General features: G+C 37.9%; 1 pseudogene; it reads right to left on the bottom strand.

The window, feature by feature from the left end:
- Positions 1–205: 205 nt before the first annotated feature.
- LOC132168455 (UPF0481 protein At3g47200-like) lies at positions 206–25,316 on the bottom strand (annotated as a pseudogene).
- Positions 25,317–26,374: the final 1,058 nt, after the last annotated feature.

The following is a 26,374-nucleotide window of genomic DNA, read 5'->3' as shown; positions in this document are numbered from 1 at the left end:
GTCCAGAACCACCTATTAATTAAATGCATCGTTTCCGTAGTTTCACATATATAAATTAAATGCATCATTTTGGGCAAAATAACTAAAACACTTGAAGTCGTCTTCTTCCCTCTTTTATTATCCTAAAACTTTAAACGGTAACACTGAAATAAACTAAAATAGAGAGAGACAGTGATGGTGTGAAAACAACTAAAATACACAAACTTCAGTTCTTCAGTAATGAGATGACAGAACATAAAGTTTGTAATAAAGTGAGCCCCAGCAAGATGACCGCAGCTGTGGTAGAAGCAATTCTCCAAGGAGTGCTACAATAATCACATTTAAAGGTAGTCTTCCAACTCTGCCGAGGATCCTTATAGAAAGTGTTGGTATAGTTTCTGGTATGGTGGACCCAAGTGCAATTTAGACTGTTCCTTCTTCTTCGTGCTTCCCTTCAAACCTACAAAACAAGAGCACGCGTTAAGAAGATGCGCCGGGTGGTGGCTGGTGGTTCATCCTCCGATGCTTAAGTCAATGTCTATGTAAAGTCAGTATAGAGCTTAGTATGGTATTCAGTGTGTGTTGCGTACCTATGAAGTGAGGTATTTTATAGTTGGTCATACTGGTGCAGCTATGATTGTAATACTCTGGTCCCATATTGGGAAGATGAGAAGAAGCTCACATGAATGTGTGGTTTATAAAGATAGTCATGGGTGCTAAGTCCCACATTGCCTAGTTACTAGGTGTAACTAGGCTTTATAATGAATTCTAAGAAAGCTCCAAATTGACTAGTCCTTTTGGGATAATAGCACAAATATGGCTAGCGCTTTTCCCTAGGCAATTACTAGTGGTATCAGAGCCACCTTCAGGAATTTAAGAGGGGGAGTTTGTAACACCCTAGTCCTATATTGGGAAGATAAGAAGAAACCCACATAGAGTGGGTGGTTTATAAAGATAATCATGGGTGCTAAGTCCCACATTGCCTAGTTACTAGATGAAACTGGGCTTTATAATAAATTCTAGAAAAGCTCCAAATTGACTAGTCCTTTTGGGGTAATAGCGCAGATGTGGCTAGCGCTTTTCCTTGGGTAGTTACAATGATGACCGAGCGGAGGATCTGGGATTTGGGTGTAATGGTCGGGGGAATTAATATTCATGTCCCCTGTCATTATGATTGGTATGAAACCATTGTCGTCATTAGTAGGATTTCGAGGATGGCGCATTACTGTCAAGAGTCTTTTAAGAGCGAATCATAACCGTCCTTAGGGCTGTAAATGAGCCGAGCCGAGTCGAGTTTTGCCAATACTGGGTCGGCTCATTACAGAGGGCAAATAATCGAGCCGGTCTCGAGCTCGAGCCGAGCTACAAAACCATTGCCCGAACTCGACTCATTGGAAACAACATTGGCTCAGGATTGAGCTTGGGCTCACTAGAATGGGGAATTCGGGCCGAGTCGAGTACTCGAGTGGCTCGATTCGGCCCAAGCTCGAAAATGATGGGTTAATTTCTTTCCAGTTTATCGAGCTCGAGCCCAAGCCTGAGCCGGGTTTACGGGCCAGCCGAGCCTTAAATGTGTGGCTCGGCCCGTGTAAGGCTCGTTTAATGGTCCATTTTATCGAGCCAAAGCCCTGTAAATGGGTCAAACGAGCCTTAACTGTGTGGCCTAGCTCATTTAAGGCTTGTTTAATGGTTAAAAAGGAAGTAAAAATTCAAAGTCAGTGAACAAAAACACAAAATTCATCATAGAAATTCAATATAATTGTATGAGTGTACCTACATCAGCAAACAACCATATGACAAAATACAAGCAAATTGGAAATGAACATAATAGAGATTACAAAGCAAATTCTAAATGAACCTTTAATAGAGATTACAAGCTAATTGAAAATGAACCTATAGGCCTATAATATAGATTACAAGCAAATTGAAAATAAACCAAAAACAGGGATTACAAGCCAACACAAAATGAACCTAAAATAGAGATTACAAGGAAACTCAAAATGAACTTAAAATAGAGATTACAAGTAAACTCAAAATGAACCTAAAATAGAGATTACAACTTTACAAGGAAACTCAAAATGAACATAAAATAGAGAATACAAGCAAACTCAAAATGAACCTATAATAAAGATTACAAGGAAATAAAAATGAACCTATAATAGAGATTACAAAGAAACTCAAAATGAACCAATAATAGAGATTACAAGCAAACTCAAAATGAACCTATAATAGAGATTACAAGCAAACTCAAAATGAACCTATAATAGAGATTACAAGCAAATTCAAAATGAACATAAACAGTAAGATTACTTAAAACAAAATACATCACTTTTGGTTCCCAGTTGCAGACTTGCAGTTGCCACAAACTGGCTCTCTGAGTCTCTGCATTCAAAGAAAAAAAAAATTGTTAGATGTTTTTAACTCCCTTGCATTTTGTCAAGGGAGAATTATCACTTAAGATTATGCAAAATTGCAAATGGACATTTTAATAATTGTTCAAAAACCAGATCTGCAAAAAAAATGGGAGGGCAGTATGAACATAGGTTGATGCATGATATAGGCTAATAATAGGTTACAAGCAAACTCAAAATGAACCTATAATAAAGATTACACAATTAAAACAGGTTGTCCAAATGTCTAATATTCCAAGTTCCAACAAAGCTAGCCAAGGTATAAAAATTAAAACAGGTTATCCAAATGTCCAATATTCCAAGTTCCACCAAAGCTAGCAAAGGTATAGCAATTATTACAAAACATAACATCAAAATCTAATGTTGACATTCAAATTACATATTCAATAAGCAAAGGAAAGCAGTAAACAGATTCCCTCACAGAAATGAGAAAACAGCATTCATGGCAAATTTGACAATTCCACTTCCAACATTTTCCCCAACCACAAAAACAAAGTTAATAAGGTGAAATTACTAATAAAAAAAAGCTTAGAAAATGGAATCAAATAACAGAATCATAAAGAACTTGCATTCAATGATTTAAAACTAGTTACATGAACAAGTTAATATAATCAAATTCATACAGAGATGAACCTAAAGACCAATGAGAAATTTGCACCTAAATTACACAGCACTAGTTGCCACAAACCCACACAGACGGTCACTGCATTCAATGAAAAAAAAAATTGTTAGAAGTATTTAACTCCCTTACAACACGTCAAGGGAGAATTATCACTTAAGATTATGCAAAATTGCAAATGGACATTTTAATGATTGTTCAAAAATCAGATCTGCAAAAACAATGGGAGGGCAGTATGAACACAGGTTGATGCATGATATAGGCTAACAATAGGTTACAAGCAAACTCAAAATGAACCTATAATAAAGATTACACAATTAAAACAGGTTGTCCAAATGTCCAATATTCCAAGTTCCAACAAAGCTAGCAAAGGTATAAAAATTAAAACAGGTTATCCAAATGTCCAATATTCCAAGTTCCACCAAAGCTAGCAAAGGTATAGCAATTATTACAGAACATAACATCAAAATCTAATGTTGACATTCAAATTACATATTCAATAAGTAAAGGAAAGCAGTAAACAGATTCCCTCACAGAAATGAGAAAACAGCATTCATGGCAAATTTGACAATTCCACTTCCAACATTTTCCCCAAACCCAAAAACAAAGTTACTAAGGTGAAATTACTAGTTAAAAAGAGCTTAGAAAATGGAAATAAATCAAATAACAGAATCATAAAGAACTTGCATTCAATGATTTAAAACTAGTTACATGAACAAGTTAATATAATCAAATTCATAGAGAGATTAACCTAAAGACCAATGAGAAATATGCACCTAAATTACACAGCACTAGTTGCCACAAACCCACACAGACAGTCACTGCATTCAATGAAAAAAAAAATTTGTTAGAAGTATTTAACTCCCTTGCAACATGTCAAGGGAGAATTATCACTTAAGATTATGCAAAATTGCAAATAGACATTTTAATTATTGTTTAAAAACCAGATCTGCAAAAACAATGGGAGGGCAGTATGAACACAGGTTGATGCATGATATAGGCTAATAATAGGTTACAAGCAAACTCAAAATGAACCTATAATAAAGATTACACAATTAAAACAGGTTGTCCAAATGTCCAATATTCCAAGTTCCAACAAAGCTAGCAAAGGTATAAAAATTAAAACAGGTAATCCAAATGTCCAACATTCCAAGTTCCAACAAAGCCAGCAAAGTATAACAATTAATACAGAACATAACATCAAAATAAAATGTGACATTCAAATTACATATTTAATAAGCATAGAAAAACAGTAAACAGATTCAGTTTTTTCAGAGAATCACTCACAGAAAATGAGAAAACTGCATTCACGGCAAATTTGACAATTCTACTTCCACCATTTTCTACAAACACAAACACAAAGTTAATAAGGTGAAATTATAAGTAACAAAGAGGTTGAAAAATTGAAATAAATAAAATAACAGAATCATAACCTCACAGAAATGAGAAAAAAGCATTAACGGCACATTTGGCAATTTCACTTCCACCATTTTCTACAAACACAAACACAAAGTTAATAAGGTGAAATTATAAGTAAAAAAGAGCTTGAAAAATGGAAATAAATAAAATAACAGAATCATTAACTTACAGGTATTCAAGATTTTTTCGGAATGCCATGAAGTGCTCTAACCCAATCTGCACCACATAGGAGCATCTCAACAGTATCAATTGATAATGATGCTCTATGGGGTTCAATAACTCTACCACCCGCACTGAAAGATGATTCTGAAGCAACTGTACTGATTGGAACAACGAATACATCCCGTTCCATCTTAGATAAGATGCGGTACTTTAAGGCATTGGATTTCCACCATCCCAAACCGTCAAAGTTTGCATCACTATTTTCACCATTCTCACTATCAGAAATGAATACATCTTCTTCAAGATATACATCCAAATCTGTTTTTATGGGCCAGATGATGTCATTGCCTCTAACATGTTGCCTAAAACGTGATTTGCCACTAGAAACTTCCTCTGCAACAGAGGCAATTGAAGTAGTAGCAGCACTGACTTCAGCAGCTGCTTGTTGTTGAATGATAGATGCATTATGGGCAGCAACATAAACCTCAAACAACTCTTTCAAAGTACTCAACACAGCCTTTATGTTATCACCTTTCGTATCAAGTGGATAAATGATAGGAAAACAGAACCTAATCAACTTCATTTTGTATCTAGGATCCAACACAGCAGCTAAGGCCATCACCATATTAGATTCACCCCAATACTTATCAAATTTATCACTCATCTTAGCTGACATTAATCTCATATATTCATTCCTATCCCCAGCCTTAATATCCACAATTTCTTTCATTCTCCACACCTCAGGTAGAAAAAGATTGGATGTAGGGTATTCACTTCCAGAGACAACATTGGTCATATAATTGAAAACAGCTAAAACTTGGTTTACATTCTCAACCTTTTCCCACTGTTCAGGACTTACCACCCACAGAAAAGCCTGCTCTACTCTATGGTATCTAGGAAACACTTCCTTAAACCTAATTGCAGTCTTCAACATCAAGTAGGTGCTATTCTCAACCTTTTCCCACTGTTCAAGACTTACCACCCACAGAAAAGCCTGCTCTACTCTATGGTATCTAGGAAACACTTCCTTAAACCTAATTGCAGTCTTCAACATCAAGTAGGTGCTATTCCATCGGGTAGGAACATCTAAAACAAGTTTATTAGAACCCAAGTCCAAACGCTTTGCTATATAACTAAATGCAATCAACCGCCTCTCAGAAGCCGCTATATATTTAATCCCCTGCCTAACAGAATCTATTATGTCCCCTATTTCTGAAAGCCCTGCTTGCACCAACAAATTGGTAATATGAGCACAACACCTAACATGAAACATAAGCCCCCCAATAGGCAAACTACCCCTCAACTCAAAATCATCTCTCAAAATGTCAATGGCAGCAGTATTAGCACTTGCATTATCAACAGTTATTGTAAGTACTTTATCCAAAATGCCCCATTCAATAAAACTGTTTCTTAAGGCTTCAGCAATAATAACACCTTAATGTGGAGGAGGTACATTACAAAAATTTAAAATCCTCTTTTGGAGTAGCCAATTAGAATCCACAAAATGGCCAGTAACCACCATATATGAAACCCTTTGGGAGGAGGTCCACGTATCAGTAGTTATGTTTACCCTATCAATCCCACTTAGAAGTGTTTTCAACTTTTTCTTTTCAATGTTATAAGTGGCAATGCAATCACATTTTACAGTAGCACGACTAATTTTTTTCCAATATGGTGTGCAAGCCCTCATGAACTTGTTAAAAAGTTCATGCTCCATCATATTAAAGGGATATTCATATAGAAATACCATATGGGCAGCAAGTTCTCTAACTTTCTTCTCATTGAAAGTAAAGTTTGTCAAGGTCCCTAATCCATCATTGTCATCACTAGGTTCAAAAGACAAAGTCTTTTGCTTCTTAAGGCTATTCAACTCCACAAACTTCACACAAGCAGCTAGATGCCTACTAAGGGTGGAGGTGGTACTAGATTTCCCTACAAAAAACAACCTCTTACACCAATTACACTGGAATTTTTTCACACCATTTATTTCAATAGGAGAAAAGTCATTCCAGACTTTGGAAGTCCTTTGCTTTTCCTTCCTTTGGAAGGCAATTGACCCAGCCCCAGCCCCATCCCCATCCCCATCCCCATCCCCATCCCCATCCCCATCCCCAGGACCAGCCCCATCCCTAGATACAACAACAGCAGGAGAAACCAGATTAACATGTTCATCTGGTGTGCATTCAGTGCTAGCAGACACACCAGATCCAGGAGTAGGGTCGGCAGTGGGTGAATCATCACTCATATCAACATCATTGAGTTGAAATGTATTGTCCATGATAACTGTTAATAATTTGTAAAATTAAAAAACTCGATAAATAAAATAACATAATACATTAATGGAAAATAAAAAAATCAATTAACAGAAACTATATTAATAGAATACATTATACATAACAGAATAACTTATGTTTTTGCTTTAACATAGGCAGTGCGCATAACTTAATAGAACTTAATCAAAGGCTCAAAGCATAGCTTAATAGCCTTAATTAGGCACATTAATGCATTTTACTTGTACATAACAGAATATAACAAACATTTACATCATTAATCAGAGAGCAAAAATCAAAGCATAAAGTGTTTAGATCATGAATTAATGAGATGGGCAAAAATTCATCACATTGAGAATATATGCATAACTTAACATAATTTAATCAAAGGCTCAAAGCATAGCTTAGTTAGGCACATTAATGCATTATTCTTGTACATAACAGAATATAACAAACATTTACATCATTAATCAGAGAGCAAATATCAAAGCATAAATTTTTTAGATCATGAATTAATGAGATGGGCAAAAATTCATCACACTGAGAATAAATGCATAACTTAACAGAACTTAATCAAAGGCTCAAAGCATAGCTTAATTAGGCACATTAATGCATTATACTTATACATAACAAAATATAACAAACATACATTACTACTCGGGGATAAAAAACATAGCATAACTTAATTAGGGTTTCCTATTAATTTAGCATAAGTTGTTAAAAACCTGAGCCTCCGACAGACAACTGAATATATTGCAACTTGCAATAGGGTTTGTACTTTGCAAATACAAGTACACAACCCACCAATTTAAGGAGGCAGTGTGCACAGCTTCCTCTCTGAAATGATAAAAACACACAACATAATTAGAAATTAACTAAACAACTCACAATCAAATCAGAAAATAATTTAAGAGACCAAACAAGGTATGATTCAGGAAGTTAGGAGTTAGGATAAACATAACTTAGAGAGTTAGAGTGAGTCGAGTGACAGAGTCTGCTAGCTTCACTCTTCAAAAGAATGAACAAGTTCGTTTTCTCGAATCGATAGTAAAGGATAGAGCAAACAAAGTTACAGAGCACGTATAAAAAGGGGATGGGAATGAATAAAAAACAAAGCAAGAGATTGGAACTGGAACCCCAATACTCAAGTGCCATGTCCATCAGGACCATCACCGTCAAATCAATAGCCATCGGAATGGTATATGCTACGCCTAGGGGCTAGGGTTTGGAGAAGAGAAACCTGCCACACCACAACACACAGTCAGGGGCACAGGGCACACGGCACACATTAGAACCACATGTTAACAAAAAAAAAAAAAAAAAAAATCAGAAATCAATTAAATAACTCAAATAACTTAAATAAGCAAAAAAAAAAAAAATGGGGATTTGGCGGCGAGATTGGACGACATAGCCGCATAGGTGATTCGGTGAACAACTGGTACTCTGGTAGTCTCTGGTATACACAAACTCAAGTCTTCTGGTTTGAAATGGAAGACTGGAAGAGATTCACATGTTACCTCAAGAGTTTCTCTCAAAAATATTGTACGAATGGCTAGAAGCCATTAGATGTAGTGGAGAAATGATCGATCAACGGCTGGGTAGGCTTGATTGGGAAACTGGAACAAACGGGTTGTTGGGTGGGGGTTGAGAAGGATTGAATGCGAGCATTCAATTCTTCAACCACGATAGAAGAGGGCTGAGACTGGCATTGAATGCTCACTGCAGTGACTTCATAGTTCCTGCAATGACCATTGCGAATTTGCAAATGAGATCGCTTTCTCCGATTCTCCCTTAGTCCCTCTCCCTCTCGTCTCTTCATCTCCCTCAGACTCAGTCCCTCTCCCTCTCGTCTCTTGATCTCCCCGCCCCAGGCAGACGATTAGTTTTAGGGTTTTTTTTTTTTTTTTTTTTTTTCTCAAAACGATTCCCAGCCGTTGGATCTAATAAATGTTTAAACAAAAATAAAAAATGAACGGTTGGATTTAATCCAAAAATTTTTATTTTGTCCTAGCCTGCCGCGTGTCCTACTTTTAAGTTTTAAATTTTTTAATCCAATACGGCCGTGACTACTGCAATCCCGTGCAACCCTTTAATACAATCCATAGATTATATAGAATATTTTATTTATATTATTTCAATCGTTCGATCAGGTGATTATAGGTAGCTTACTCTGTCTCGCGGAACACCAAATCACTCTCACGTTGGGCATGGTTTACAGCTGTCCTCCATTTCATTGATCCAACGGCTGTAGTTTAATCTCAAAACAATGGACGGCTGATATGTGAGTCATAATTGAAGGCTTGTTTTCCCGTGCGTACGTGAAGAACAAGAAGTGGATAATTTATCCACCGTGTGCGTGAGTTGGTGAATCTGGTGCCATATATGCAAAATATTCCATCTTGACCGTTAAATCTAAGATTTATTTTTGGATTTATTTCAGACGGTTGGATTAGTGAGCTCATCAGGAAAATCGTAACACCAGATAACTACCACGTGTAGGCGTGCGTGACAGCTGGGTTCCAATTTCTCAATCTAACGGTTGACGTTTAATCTAAAAAAAATGGACGGCTGGAAATAAATCTTGCATAATCGAGGCGCGTCAGTCTCGTTTCCTGTGCGTTGCGTGCGAAAAGAGAGTACCGGAAGTAATTCTCTGCGGCGTGACTTAAGTGAGTCCAGTTTCATTTGTGAACGTGATTTTTTTATACCGTTGATTATGATCTTAAAATTTTCATTTAAGTTATGACCATTCGATCAATAAGCCCATGGTGTCAGGCGAAACACCAGATAAATATCTCTGTGGGGTGGTATACAGTTGTCGTCCACTTTGCAAATCGAACAGCTACGAAATAATGGAAATTAATCAGACGGATAAGATTAATTTAGGTAAAAGTTCAGATTTTTTCAAAATTCAAAAAATTGAATTATCCCGTGTGCACAATTATATGTGAGCTCGCCTCTCCGTTTTCCCATAAATGATCTAAACCGTAGATCTTTAATAAAATTAAAATCAATTCAACCACAACCGTTTATTTACGTTAACAAGTTGTTCGTTTTAGTTACCTAAAAAAACTCTAAACGTATGTTTGGTTTTTTTTTTTTTTTTTTAAAAAAAAACGTGTGTTGTAACTTGTAAGTTGTAACTTGTGTTTGGTAGGAATCGTAAGATTAGTTTTATAGTTTATACTTTATAGGAATTATAGCATTATATTTATTGGCATTTATTTTGCAATACCATTAGACATTAGTTAACAGATTAAAACAATACTTAAAAGGTAAAAACTTAAATACTACTTAATACATTTTATTGCATTTAAGTAGTACCATATAATTTAATTTTTTAAATAGCTTATTAATTGGACATTGGACATTAAACCTAATACCTATAAATTATATTATAAGTTATACTATACCCTTATATCTTAATTAATTAACTGTACATACATTGAACATATGAATATGATGATTACTATTATTATTATTATTATTATTAACTAATTAATTGGACATTGAACATTAAACCTAAAAATAATAACCTAGTCTATACTCTATGCAATGTTAGTTGTACACTTATAGTATAAGTTATACTATACTCTTATATCTTAATTAATTAATTGTACACACATTGAACCTATGAATATGATGATTACTATTATTATTATTTTTAACTAATTAATTGGACATCGGACATTGGACATTAAACCTATAAATAATAGCGTTGTCTATACTCTATGCAATGTTAGTTGTACACTTATAGTATAAGTTATACTATACCCTTATATCTTAATTAATTAACTGTACATACATTGAACATATGAATATGATGATTACTATTATTATTATTATTATTTTTAACTAATTAATTGGACATTGGACATTAAACCTAAAAATAATAACGTAGTCTATACTCTATGCAATGTTAGTTGTACACTTATAGTATAAGTTATACTATACCCTTATATCTTAATCAATTAATTGTACACACATTGAACCTATGAATATGATGATTACTATTATTATTATTTTTAACTAATTAATTGGACATTGGACATTAAACCTATAAATAATAGCGTTGTCTATACTCTATGCAATGTTAGTTGTACACTTATAGTATAAGTTATATTATACCCTTATATCTTAATTAATTAATTGTACATACATTGAACCTATGAATATGATGATTACTATTATTATTATTTTTAACTAATTAATTGGACATTGGACATTAAACCTATAAATAATAACATTGTCTATACTCTATACAATGTTAGTTGTACACTTATAGTATAAGTTATACTATACCCTTATATCTTAATTAATTAATTGTACACACATTGAACCTAAGAATATGATGATTACTATTATTATTATTTTTAACTAATTAATTGGACATTGGACATTAAACCTATAAATAATAACATTGTCTATACTCTATACAATGTTAGTTGTACACTTATAGTATAAGTTATACTATACCCTTATATCTTAATTAATTAATTGTACACACATTGAACCTATGAATATGATGATTACTATTATTATTATTATTTTCAACTAATTAATTGGACATTAAACCTATAAATAATAACATATTCCATATAATGTTAGTTATACTATAACCTCAGATCTTAATTACTTAATTGTATACATATTGAAGCTATCAAGTTATGATTATTATTGATTAATAACTTGGTTAATTTTTTTTTTAGTTACATTGTCGTGTGGGTTGGGTCGGGTCAAATGATAAAACGGGTCGAGCTCACGAACCCTAAACGAGTCGAGTGAGCCGAGCGATTATCTAGTTAAACGAGTCGACCTCACGATCCCTAAACGAGCTCGGGCGAGCCTACCGATCCCGAGTTAAACGAGTCGAACTCATGAGCCCCTGTCGAGCTTAATTGAGCGAGTCGGGTATGTGTCACTAGCTAATCGAGCGAGTTTCAACAGTAATGAGCGAGCTTCTACAGTGTCGAGCTCGAGTTCGAGTCGAGCTTAGTCGAGCGGATAGTAAGCGAGCTGTCGAGTGTGTCGGCTCATTTACAGCCCTAACCGTCCTAATAATCTTGCCATGTGTGAGTTGTTCATGTAGTCGGAGCATATCCTGATTGTGATGGATGCATCTGGACGTTAAGTGTAGGAGGTTCGTTGTGGTAGAGCAGTTGGTCCTCGGTTTAGCATAAGTCGACCAAGAGTGTATAAAACGACACTGCATTTGTTATTTTAGACTGGGTTACATCCATAAAGCCCATTTGGGTGTATTGGGCTTTCTGGGGATGTTGGGTCCTTTGCCCCATGGGTTCTAGTGATGGGTTTATGTGTAACAGTTACCCCACGAATTCCTTCTACTAAGACTTCGGGAGGAGAGAATTCAAACTTTCGGTCTTCTTATGGTTTTCCTTTCTCAAGGGTAGACCGTTCGAGTGCTTTTCTCTACTCGGTTCCCCGTAGCTGTTATTCTTGGCGTCTTAGCCATTCATGGAGTTTGACACCTGTGCGCCCTAGATATTCAACGATCTATTGCGATCTTTTTGTAGCACCCCAGATTTTAAAAGTCTTATTTTAGATATATTTATTTGATGATGATTAGGTAATGACATTTATTCTTGAGGAATTTATTAGATTATATGATATTGATTTGAGATTATATTTGATTATTTTATTGGGTGATTTAAGAGATATGATAATTGATGACCGATTAATAGAATTTGGAGTATGATTATAATAGTTGGTGATTGATTAAATGAGGACAATAGACAAATTATTTTACAATGCGAGTTAACCTACAATACTTGCTCATAATCACCTTATCTTTCTCTTTTATTTTATTATTACTTTTTACTATTTTTCCCCACATCTTTGCCGACCAACCCACCTAATTCTTATTTTTCTTTCTTCTCATTTTTCCATTTTTCTTCACAGTAGCCCCACACCCACTTATTCTCCTACTTTGAATTATTGACTAATGCTTTGTACTTTACTTTCTCTCTCTCTTTTCATGAGGCCCCTACCCACTTTCTTTTCTTCCTTCTTTCTTCCTTTCTTATTTTCTACCAGCACACTAACCCCTCTCTTCCCCCACTTTCCCCAATGCCACTTATTACCACTCATTGCTCGTTCCATTTTTCTTCCTTCCTTCTCTTACCACACGGTTTGGACTTTCCTTTTCATTTTCTTGACTTCACCTACTCTCATTTCTTATTACTTAACGGAGAGGAAGAAACAAGAAGATAGAGAGATGGAGCTTTACGGATGTAAGAAAGAGAAGACAGAGGGAGAAAGAATGTTGCAATAGAGTGAAAGATGGATAGAGAAGCATGAGAAAGAGAAAGCGGGTGAGATGCTGAGGGGGAGAAACAGAGATTTAGAGGATGACCAAAAGAGAAATTTGCAGAATAATAAAAATGGGTTCTTCAAAGGTAAAATTCTTCTTCCTTTAACTATTGGTATTTGATTTTAAGTTGAGTAACGGGTCTTAGATGAGAACCTTTCGATTTAATCAGGATGATATTGGGTGGTTTCACTCTTGAGAATTTTGAATTAGTGTTGGGAGTTGATTCTCTATTTTTGGGCTAAGTTATAAGATGTTTTGGGTTGGATTTTAATGGGTTAACTTCCCTAAAGGAGTAGACTGGAGTTAATTGATCTTCGTGAATTGTTATTAATTTAGCTGTGAATAAACGGAATGGAACAATAAGATATTTTTCAAGATGATTATTTAGCAGTTTAAAGGTTGCTCATAGCTTCAGTCTAGAGGTAAGTAAACTCACTACCCCTTCTAAAATTACTTCACGTCATGCTATTTATACATTACGGTTTCAAACTGTAAATGATTATTTTATTTACCTGTCATGGAGATATGTTGCATGCATGAAGGATTTCTAAAAGAATTATTTAGAAAGTTTCTATTTCTTTAAACGTTTTCTAAGTACAACAAGTTTATATTTGGAAAAGTTTCTATTTTGAGAAAAGAAAGTTGAGAAATGACAATGATTATAAGAAAGAAGAATGATGATAAACCCTCCTACATGTTGTCCTAAGATGCATCAAAAGAAGTACAAAGAAAAGTATAAGAAATGAGTTAAATGTTTATGAAATGAGGGTACATGTATGGAGGAGAGCATTTTTGGCCCCAAGATAAGTAAGGATGAGAGGAGTTCGGTACCGATACTCGGATGGAGGCGAAACCACTGAAGGAGGCTATGCCAGAAGGTGGTATTCCATCAACATGACCGTTGAGTGCACCAAGAAAATAGTTAATTGACGGTCGGGCATGGCTGAGGCCACAGTTCAGTGCCATGGTCACAAGGACCCGCAACCCTCGTACACAGGGGTAACAGTGTACATAGGCCCTAATATGAGAAAATGATGATATGATTTCAAAAATGATATACTATGATGATTTACAATAATGATTTATAGCGATGCATTATAACGATGATTTACAATGATGATTTATAATGATGCATTATGACGATGATTTATTACTAGATATAATAGTATGTATATGCTACGGGAGATGCAACCGTACATACGCGTATTATTATGGCTGGATGTATATTTATTTGTGAAAATGATTTTCAAAACTGAGAATAAGGAGTAAAACTATTTATGGTTGTGGATTTTACTTGCTGGGCCCCTTTGGGCTCATTTAGTTTTATTTCTTGTTTTCAGGTAGAAAGGATGCTGGAATAGGTGGCCGGAATGGGGACAGGAATAATTATTAATTTTCAAAGTCTTTTCATATCAGTTATTGTAATAATATGATATTCCGCAACTAAAGTTTAATGTTTCCTAATTTCGCTTGTAATAAAATCTCTTGAAGAATGTTTTATACATTGATTGTATCTTTTAAAATCAAGTACTCTGATAAACCTTATACATCTTTGCAAAAGCTTTTTATTGTAAAAGAAGAAAAGTGGCAAACTCAACCTTAACGGGCTGGGGATGTTACACTTTCGATTTTTCAAATCTTTTGTCTATATCCACATAAATGCTCCGTTGTTTGTCCACGTGTTCTTCTGGATGTGGTTTAGGGGTGGCAAAATGGGTACCCATACACGACCCGATTATGACCCGCGGGTACCCGTTACACGATTAGCCTATACCCAGACACGACCCGTTTAGCTAAACGGGTAATCGGGTTTGACACGATTACGACACGAAAATAACCGGGTAACCCGACACGACCCGTTTTACCCGTTTAAAATAACCGGGTATAAACGGGTAGACACGACCCGATTACCCTAAACTATAATTTTTTTTTTTAAAAAAAAATTAAAATTCAAAATTGTAATAATAATACTAATACATTATACATCAATATAGTCAATGCAAAAAATTGAGTTCTAAGAGATTAAAGGCTTTAATAAAGAATAAGAAAAAAAAAAAAATTGGAAAGTGACCGTAATTGACAAATTGTACTCCAAAATAAATTACTAAACTCATAATTTCACCTAAACTTAAAAGTTAAAAGTTAAAACAAGTAAGTTCATTTATTAAAATAGTCCACTTATAATTTAGTCCCACATGTAACAAAAGTGTTAAAAAATTAATTTGAACAAAGATACAAATTCTCAGACATTTTTTTTAGCATCCAATCCTGGGCCAAGACTCAATATTTTTGAATTCCATGAGAGCCATAGAAGACCAAGACCCTTATTTAATTGTGCAAATACATTTATCAAAATGTGTAATATAATAGAATAGTTATAATTTAAGTGATTTTCATTTTAGCAACGATAAGGTAAAGTTACTAAAGTACAGTAAAGTTTTTCTAAAGATCACAAATTTGCTATCCGAAACAAACAATGGCATCAAATTGAAGATCCTATTATAATATTTTTTTCAATATTTGATTACAATAATATTTCTTTTATTTTAAAACATGATAATCAATATAATGATAAATTGTAGATAAATAAAGTGGTAATAGCTAATATAATAAAATCATAAATTTTTATCTAAAAATAATAAATAAGACTTAAAAAAATATTAACTATACAACATCGTTCTTCTTGATGATAGATTACACTCATATTTATAAGATTTATTTAGCTAAAAGAAATTCCAGTTATTAATTTCCATCTCTTATTACAAAGAATTATATATACCACAAGATGCGATGGCAGATGGCTACTTACCACTCAAAACATCTTTGTAAGAAGATAACATGTGAATTACAAAAGGAGTAAAGTAAGTAAACTGACCACTGACGTGAGGAGTCTGAGGCAGTGAGGCGAGACCGCGAGATTCGTGCGTGCGTGAGGCGAGAAACCGGGTCGCCGGGTCCAGAAAAAAGGAAAAAAAAAAACCGGGTCTGGCGGGTCGACCCGCCAGACACGAAATTTTCGGGTCTTAATCGGGTAGACCCGATTACGACCTGAACCCGATTAGCCCAAACCCAATACCTGTTTTTTCGTGTCGTGTTCGTGTCGGATTCGCGGGTCGTGTCAAAATTGCCGGCCCTAATGTGGTTCACATCCGAGTGCAAGAATCAACGAAACAAGTGTCGATCTGTGAGCAGCGCCTTCGATTGCGTTTCTTGAAAGGAAAGACGGCTTGAGTCTCTTCGGTTCATGTGTGATTGCAGACTCATGATGTCTTTGTATTAAATGCCCTACACCTTACCCGAGGTTTCCCATTCTATAAAGACTTCGCCGTTGACTTCCATTATTTAAGCGTTCCAAATCTACACTTATTCTATTGGAGCTTAGTGCATTTTGATTTTTCCTATGATCATGTCTTCTAAAAGATTTCCAACAAATGCTAGCGAGACTGCTGATGAGCAGTCCCCGGAGATTCCTCTGATTCGCCGCTCGGGCCTGTTCTTTTGCTAGAGTGCGTCTGGTTGGCGAGGCGTCTTCTTCATCCTTGCATTTGGACTTTCCACATCGGCAAAGATCCTATTTTTGGGCAGAGGAGGAGATGGTGCTTTGCCACAATTATGACATTCCTTCATCGGTTTTTCTACATTTTCCTGACGGCCCCACTGGGATGGTTGGCCATCCTGGCGACATATGCATTCATGTGAGCGTATGTTTATGGCGGGGGTTCGCCTGCCCTTTTCTCCCATTGTGAGGGAGATGTTATTTTTCTTGGGGATAGCTCATGTGCAACTGATGCCAAACGGTTGGCGTTATTTTCTAGCCACGCTCCTATTGTGGCCTCCTGTATTTCTTGGGATGACCCTGTCGATCCTGGAATTTTTAAACATATATGGGCCCCACTTTTACCTTACTTTCGAGACAGTAAATTTCATGGTTCGCGGGAAGAACCAATTTATTGAGCTTGGGGTACATGCTCCAATAATAATCACTAGGCGGAGCAATTTTTTTATATATCTGGAGCTTGGGAGATGTCGACGTTCGAGGCTCTGCCCTTGTAGCATTCTGTTCCTCGATAGTGGGTTATTTCCCGAGAGATTTTTCTTCTCACTGTCTTATTTTTGCAAGGGTTGTCTCCCATTCTCGTTTTTCTTTATCAAGGGTTTTCTCCTTGTCTTATTTTTGCAAGGGTTGTCTCACATTCTCCTTTTTTTTTCTTTTTTATTTTATTTTATTTTATTTTATTTTATTTATTTTTTTAATCAAGGGTTTTCTCCATGTCTTATTTTTTTATTGAGGGTTTTCTCCCTCTCTTGTTTTTTTATTGAGGGTTGACTCCCTTCCTTTCCGAGACTGTATTGAGATTTTTCTGAGGATTGACTCCCTTCCTTTCCGAGACTACTTTAAGATTTTTCTAAGGGTTGACTCCCTTCTTTTCTTGTAAGACAGGGAAATCGTCACCAGGGCCAATGATCGTTTCGACCAAGGGTCCTCTGACGCTCAAGTAAGTTTTATTCATGGGTAAATATTTTATTTGGAGAAAATCGAAATTATACAAATAATGGTTACATAAACAAATCATGGAAAAGTAGAAATTATCGATAATATCTTTTTAGATGCTCGGTATTCCATGGTCTCGGCAGGAGCTTCCCTTCCATGTCTTGTAGGTAGTAGGCTCCTTGTCGATGGTTTCAGATAACTTTGTATGGCCCTTGTCGATGGTTTCAGATAACTTTGTATGGCCCTTCCCAAGTTGGTGTAAGCTTGCCTTTCGCTGGATCCCTAGTGGCTATGGTAACCTTTCGAAGGACCCAATCCCTTATCTTGAATTATCTCGGCTTGACCTTCTTATTGAAGTATTGGGCTGTTCGTTGCTGGTACGCAGTCATCATTGCCTGAGCCTCATCCCTTTTTTCTTAGAGAAGGTCCAAGCTCAGTTTTATGCCTTCTTCATTTATTTCGGGATGGTAATGTTTAATTCGGAAACTGAACGAGCCCACTTCTACCGGGATGACTATCTCGGACCTGAATGCCAAAGAAAAAGGGGTTTCTCCTGTCAGTGTCCGAATTGTGGTCCTATATGACCATAGTACCTCTAGGAGGAATTCCATCCAAGCTCCCTTCTTGTCCTCTAGCTTTTTCTTCAATGTCGTCATGAGGGTTTTGTTTGTGGCCTCCACCTGCCCATTTGTTTGAGGGTGTCCTAGGGATGAGAAGTAGTTTTTGATATGAAGCTTGGTGCACCAACCCCGAAACGGCTCGCAATCAAATTGCTTTCCGTTGTCGGTTACAAAGGTGTGGGAGATGCCATATCGACAGACAATAGCCTTCTAAAGGAAATTCTGTATCTTCTTGGTGGTGATGGTGGCCAATGCTTCAGCTTCCGCCCATTTTGTAAAGTAGTCAACAACTACCACAACGAACCAGCATCTTCCCTTTCCTGCTGGGAGTAGTCTTACCAAATCGACCTCGCATTGTGTGAAGGGCCATGGTACCGATACTAGGCTCAGTTTTTCAGGTAGGTTGGTCATCACTTTATCAAATCGCTCGCATTTGTCACAGAGTTTGACCATTTCATGGGAGACTCTGCTCATCCCCGGCCAGTAATACCCTATTATGATAGCTTTGTGGGCTAACATCCCCGAGTGGCTTTTGCATACACCTTCATGAATTTCTCTGAGTATATAGTTGGCCTCTTTCTTCGACACATATTTGAGTAGAGGAAGGTATATCCTCTTCTGTATAAAACTCCGTCGATTGGCGTATAGTGGGCGGCCTGGATACGGATCTTCCGTGCTAACTTGTTGTTGGATGGTAGTTTGCCATCCTTCAAGAATTGCAATATGTCGTGACCCCATTTTGGGCATCCCTGCTCTTCCTCAATGCAATCTACTTGACCTGCTTGGACAATTGAAGACTCGGCCAACTTCTGGACTGGGCGGTCAATTGATTTAATTTCTTCCTCGGTGGCAGAGCTAACGCGTGCCAAGGCATTAGCCTGTGATTCTTCTTTAGGCACCTTTGTGATGGCTATCCCGTCAAAGAATGTCATAGTTTCCTTTACCTTCGCCAGATATTTCTTCATTTTATCTCCCCGGGCCTCGTATTCCCCCTTGACATGTTCGATTACCACCTGAGAGTGGCTTCTAACTTCTAGATTTTTTATTCTCATTTCTAGGGCCATGTTCATCTTAGCAATTATGGCTTCGTACTCTGTTTCATTGTTAGTGGTAGTGTACTCTAGTTGTATGGCTGTTTCACATTCTTCTCCATTTGGTCCCTTGAGGACGACTCCAGCTTCGCGAGTGGATGACCCATCTACGCATGCCACCCATGTTTCTTTTGAGAGTGCTTCCTCTTTGTCGGGGAAGTTTTAGAACTCGGCTAAAAAGTCGGCTAGAGCTTGCCCCTTCAAATATGTTCGTGGGAGGAATTCGATGTCGAACTCCCTAAGTTCTATAGCCTAGTTTACCAATCGTTCTGATAGATCTGGCTTCTGTAGGATCTTCCGTAATGGGTATTCGGTCAAAACCTTGATGACGTGTGCTTGGAGGTAAGGTCTTAATCTTGAAGCCGACGTGACCAAGGCAAAGGCTAGTTTTTCAATCCGAGAATACCGTTCTTCTACTCCGTGCAGAGCCTTGCTGGTGAAGTAAATGGGTCATTGTACTCCTTGCTCCTTCCGAATCAGAGCTGGGCTTATGGTTGATGGGGACATAGCCAAATCTGGATATAGGGCTTCCACTTCCACCGGTTGGCTCAACAGCGGAGGGCTAGCTAAATACTCTTTTAATTATTGGAAGGCTTTGTCGCACTCTGGGCTCTAAGAGAAAGCTTTCTTCAATATCTTGAAGAATGGAAGACTCTTATCGGTTGATCTGGAGATGAACCGATTTAGCGCCGCTATTCTACCTGTCAGTTGTTGAAGCTGTTTCGTGCTCTAAGGGGCCTACATTTTTAGGATTGCCTTGATTTTTTTGGGATTTGCCTCGATTCCTCGCTGGGAAACAATGAACCCAATGAATTTTCCCGAAGATACTCCAAATGCGCACTTGGACAGATTGAGCTTCATTCCATAGCGCCTTAACATGTTGAAGGTCTCCGCCAGATTTGTGATGTGGCTAGTTGTTCGTATGCTTTTTATGAGCATATCGTCTAAGTACACCTCCATATTTCATCCGATCTGTTCTTGGAGCATTTTACTGACCAGTATTTGGTATATGGCCCTTGCATTCTTCAACCAGAAGGGCATTACCCGATAACAATACAAATCTGTGTCTGTCATAAAGGCGGTCTTCTTTTGGTCAGACTCGTGCTTGGATATCTGGTTGTATCCTAAGAAGGCGTCCATAAAGCTCAAGAGTTCGTGACCAGAGGTTGAATCCATAAGCAAATCTATCAGCGGCAGTGGGTAGTTGTTTTTGAGGCATGCTTTATTGAGGTCGGTGAAATCGACGCACATCCTCCACTTCCCATTGGATTTCTTCACCAACACTACGTTTGCCAACCAAGTTGTGTATTGAACTTCTTTGATGAAACCAGCCTTACATAACTTATTGACTTCTTTGGTGGCCACTTTGCTCTTCTCGGCTGAATACCCCTTTCGCCTTTGTTGTACTGGCTTGAAACTGAGGTCGGCGTTTAACTTGTGCACCATCACGGAGGGTGATATGCCTGGCATATCCTTATGGCTCCATGTGAACACATCACAATTTTGGCAAAGGAAGGACACAAGCTTTTCCTTCTCAACTGGGTCTAGCTGTGATCTGACTTTGACAACCCAATCTGGCTTGCCTACCGAGAATTCTTCCAGATTCTCGACTGGTTCACTGCCCTTTAATTGCTATCTATTTTCTTTATTGCTACCTCCTTGGGTTGAGATCTTGAGATATTCTTTCATAGAGATGTTGTAGCATTGTCGGGCTGCTCCTTGATCGCCCCTTACTTCCCCAACTCTATGGTCCATTGAGAACTTCATTTTAAGGTATGGAGTTGAGCTAATGGCCCTCAATTTGTTAAGTGCCGTCTTTCCGATGATGGCGTTGTAGGATGATGGTCAGTCGACCAACAGGAAACGCACCATCTCTGTCGCCTGCCTTGGATACTATTCGACCTTCATTGGCATCTCAATCGATCCTATCGGTTGTACCTGCTCCCCTGTGAATGCCGTCAAGGGGTAACTAGTCGGGACGACCTTTTCCTGCCCCAGGTTTAGCTTTTTGAGCGCAGACCAATATAAAATATATGCCAAGCTTCCATTGTCCACCAAGATGCGATGGACATTGTGGTTCGTAATTGTCAATGTGACAACCAGGGCATCTGTGTGAGGGTACGCTATGCCGATATAATCTTCGTCGGACAAACCGATGACCATCGAGTTTCTCCAGGTCTACTTTGCTGGCCTCCCTATAGCATAAACTTCGTGGGAGCTTCCCGCCTGTCGAGCGTATGCATTTCGGGCCCTTCCTGATTCACCTCCCCCGGCAAATCCGCCTATTATGGGGCGGACCTCCGGGATATTTGTTTGGTTCTGTGGCTTCTTACTCAAGCGAGTACGCTCCCTTCTGCGTTCTTCACGCCTTCCTCTACCTTCTTGAGGATATCCTCCTTGATGCCTGCGACTTGGGCTTCTACTTCGATAATGTTCCCTCGACTAAGGATTTATTTGGTCGTGGTACTGTACCTCCCGAATGTAGTTATCTCTGGGGCGCGACCGCTTTCCTCTAATCCCCTAATAATCGTACTAGTTTACCATTTTTGATAAACTTCTCTATGAGATGTCTTAAAGCTATGTAGCCCTCTGTGTAATGGCCGTTAGTTTCGTGGAACTCACAATAACAGTAAGAATTTTGACTTGGTGGGGCTCCTTGAATTTTTGGGGGCTTTCGATACTCCGGGTCCTTCTTGATCTCGATTAAGATTTCGGAGATGTTGGCACTGAGAGGAGTGAAACCGTAATCGCCGAACTTCTTTTTGAAGGATTTCAGACCATCCGATCTCTGATGATCCTTCCTTTTCCCCTCGGACCTCTTTGGCAATTTTCGAGCAGACTTCATTGCTTTTAAGGTCTCTTCTTCATTGATAATCTCCTTCACTGTGTCTAGTAGCTCTTGGAGGTTGCTCGGTTGTCTGCGTGCGATCTTCCTTGCGATTGGCTCCTCAGGAGATATGCCATTATAAATGGCAGAAAATAAGACACCATCGGTTGGGTCTTCTACCTTTAGCTTCTCGGTGTTAAACCGGATCATGAATTCCTTCAGGCTTTCTCCTTGCTGCTGATGAAGTGTCAGAAAATACTCGGAAGGCTTCTTCCTTTACAAGGATCCTAAGAAGTGGGTTAGGAAGGTTCGGGCAAGATCTTCGAAGGTGCCAATTGAGTTAGGTACCAAGCTTCGAAATCATTCCCGGGCGTTACTCGAGAGTGTGGTGGGGAAAGCCCGGCATACAATTTCATCGGGCGTGGCATGTAGCGCTATATGCATCCAGTAATTTTCTAGATGCTCGGTCAGATCCCCGACCCCGTTGTAGCTCGGGATCTGAGGCGCTTTGAATTTGTTGAGGAGTGGATGATCGATCACCTGCTTGGTGAAGGGCGTCTCCATCCTGGCGAAAAGTTTGCTTACTATTGCAGCTTTATACTTCTCATTTTTCTCCATGGCCTCGGGTTTTGTCTTTAATTCTGCTAAGGCTTTGTCTACTTAACTTCGCGGGGTGTTCTCCCAAACATCGCTTTCCGTATGACCATTTTCACCTTAGTCACTATTACGCGGGTGGGGACGGCTCTCACCCTGGCGACTGTGGCCATCAGAATGGTGGTCATGGTTGTCAGAAGGATGACCGTGATTTTCTTGTTCCTCCGAATGCCTATTTTGATTGATTTCGGGTTGGGACGGAGAGGGGAATCGGAGACACAGTTTTTCATTTTGCTGGATTATGAGTTCCATTTGTACTTCGAAAGAAGCAATACCCTCCCCTTCTCCTGCATTTTGGGGTGTTGTTGGTGGTCGTTGATTGGCCTGCGCCGCTATCTCTTCATGGTGGGCTTGACTTCTGGACCTTGTGTTCATCATTATCTCAGATTTTTAATTTCACAAGAACGAATTGTCGTTCCCACAGATGGCCCCAAACTGTTGGTATAGTTTTCGGTATCGTGGGCCCAAGGGTAATTTAGACTATTCCTTCTTCGCACTTCCCTTCAAACCTACAAAACGAGTGCATGCGTTAAGAGGATGCACCGGGTGGTGGCCGGTGGTTCCTCCTTCGATGCTTAAGTTAATGTCTGTGTAAACTCAGTATAGAGCTTAGTATGGTATTTAGTGTGTGTTGCGTACCTATGAAGTGAGGTCTTTTATAGTTGGTCATACTGGTGCAGCTATGATGACTGAGCGAAGGATTCGGAATTTAGGCATAACGGTTGAGGGAATTAATATTCATGTCCCCTGTCATTATGATTGGTATGAAACCATTTTCGTCATTAGTAGGATTCCGAGGATGGCGCATTACTGTCAATAGTCTTTTAAGAGCGAATCATAACCGTCCTGATGATCTTGCCATGTGTGAGTCGTTCATATAGTCGGAACATATCCTTATTGTGAGATGCATCTGGACGTTAAGTGTAGGAGGTTCGTTGTGGTAGAGCAGGTGGTCCTCGGTTTAGCATAGGTCGACCGAGAGTGTATGAAACAACACTGCATCTGTTATTAAAAATAACATCCATAAAGCCCATTTGGGTGTATTGGGCTTTCTAGGGATGTTGGGTCCTTGGCCCATGGGTTCCAGTGATGGGTTTATGTGTAACAGAAAGCATTCAAATCTTGACAAAGACGAAGATAGTCGGAGTTAACATTTGAATATAAAAGATCAACGCAGAGACTATTGACCAAAGTTGCCACTGCATTGCTGTCGCCTAGCCGATTATGCAGTATCCTCTTTCGAACAAGTAAATCCACATCTTTGGTAGTGTCGATAAGGAAATCCAATACGTGAAAGTAATCGGTAATGTAAACATCATCTGAATAGTGACATTGCTCAAAGGCCAAGATGTTTCGAACAATAGACTCTGTGGGTTTTACTAAGGTTAAACATGGGATTTCCAACACCCCCTTTGTGAATTTTAAGTCCAGTAGGCACTTGCTTGAGCTCACCTTAAACTTTACTCTTGCCTCATACAACTGGCTTACATTGTACAAATGTGTAAGTTGGTTGTCTTCACTTCTTTCTGGTAGTTGATGTGGTTGAGCCGGAGAAAATGTTCTTAACAAATCAAGGAAGTGCTTTATTTTCAAATAGGGAGTGAAAGACATTTCTTTAATGTTGAAACGTCTGAAGACTTTAAAGCTAAGCTGGGTGAAGCAAGGGAGTTTTAGGAAACGTTGAAATGCTAGGTTGTATAATTTGTCAATAACAAAGACAGGAAGTTGATTTTCAAGCAAACACATGATGTCCTTAACTAAAGTAGCAACCAACACTCGACTGGATACTAGGTCGGTGTCATTACCCCTCCATATTGCATTCTCCAATATCATGAAAAACTCAATAATGAAGGTCACATCGACCAGGATCATTTTCACAAAATCATCGCTGCTAAATTGGATGGTGTCTGCATAACAGCGACGAACATCTCCCTCCCAAATCCTTATAGTGCTTACTAAATCCTCCACATTTAATGTATCCTTAAGCTTGTGCACAAATCTCTTGAAATGTTTCACTTTGAGATTCTTATTGGTTTCCAATCTTTTATCGCCATGGTGTAAAGGCCCTATTGATATAACCTGAGGAGTGTAAGCTTTTTCGCTTTGTTTGCAAAGGGAAGGTCATGTGGAACCCCGTAAATACAATATTCACTTGATATGGGAGGCTACGAGCTTTCTAAAATTTTTGTGATGTCATTTGCCAACGCTTTGTCTTGATCTTCATTTCCGATTGCTTCTCTATTTTGACTTTCATTTCCGCTTAGAGCGTTTGCTTCCCTTTGAATTTTAGCATTTTCTTTCACATTTATTATGAAAGCATTTGCTTCAACATCTGGTTCGTTTGTACTAATTGTTGGCATTGTTAAACGAAGCTTATTCATAAAAAGAAGGAAAGAATTTGCGTCATCTTGATGAATTCCTGCACTCGATGATTCTTCCATTTCCTGATGACAAAGATACGATTGGGTCACTAGCATTAAAAACGTTGGAGAATAGTTCCCGCGATGCTAAAAATCTCGTGTTGACTTACTTTTTTTTTTTTTTTTTTAATGCTTGATATCCACAAAATATTTAAAACTAAATTAAGAATGAGAATTGATGTGATTGCTAAAATGCCAACTGATGCTAATAGATTAAAAAAAATTAAATAAATAACAAATTCATGCGCTTAGAAAGCGAAGAAGACAAGTAAAAAGGAGCCAAGCGCAAGCGACTAATTATAAGGAGAAAAACAAGTACAAATCTTACATCGTCTTCCACATTATATAGGTAATAATTTTTATTTTTATATAACTTGAGTATCCGAAACTTAGGAACTAGGATCATCTCTTTAGTTTATTTGAACAGGAGGATATATAGTTAGTTATATTTGTCTCCTTAAAAAGTAAAATGACAAAAATACTCTTTAAATATAACTTTGAATATTTTCCAATTCAAATGAACTAGAGGGAATTAAGATCCTTCATTTAGACACTTCCCAACACAAAAGCAACATCCAAAAAAATTAAGCATATAAGTATAACACATTGACTCTTTCATGATTGAAAGAGTCAATGTGTTGGGAAGGGCCATGGGGGTGGCCCCCAACCGCTGTTTGGTGCTGGCTTAAGCCACCTTCGGCCACTCCCAAGGCTTAATCATATTCGTCCACCCAAAGAAAATCAACCAAAAAGCCATGAGAAAGAAGACCCAAAATCTAATAGCCACATGCTCAAGATTAATCCAGAAAATCAACAAAGAACAAGACTCAGAATCAAACTCGCAAAACTCATATCCATTCAGCCATGAACACCCAGAATTTACACCTAAAATCCACTCAAAACTCAAGCAATCTGATCATGGCAAAACCTCGCATCCAGCAATTAAAACATCAATTCAACCCACGCATCATCTCCATCAAGAATCACAACCCAAGATACTTCTCAATCTCTTTCGGCTAGCACTAATCAAAACCCCAAATTAGTCAACCCATAAGCTATAATTGGAATACCAGTGGGGG

Source organism: Corylus avellana, chromosome 2, assembly GCF_965113065.1.
Source record: "Corylus avellana chromosome 2, dhCorAvel1.hap1.2, whole genome shotgun sequence".
Classification (NCBI taxonomy): domain Eukaryota; kingdom Viridiplantae; phylum Streptophyta; class Magnoliopsida; order Fagales; family Betulaceae; genus Corylus; species Corylus avellana.
The sequence above is the reverse complement of the archived record's forward strand: the minus strand, read 5'-3'. Positions and strand labels throughout refer to the sequence as shown.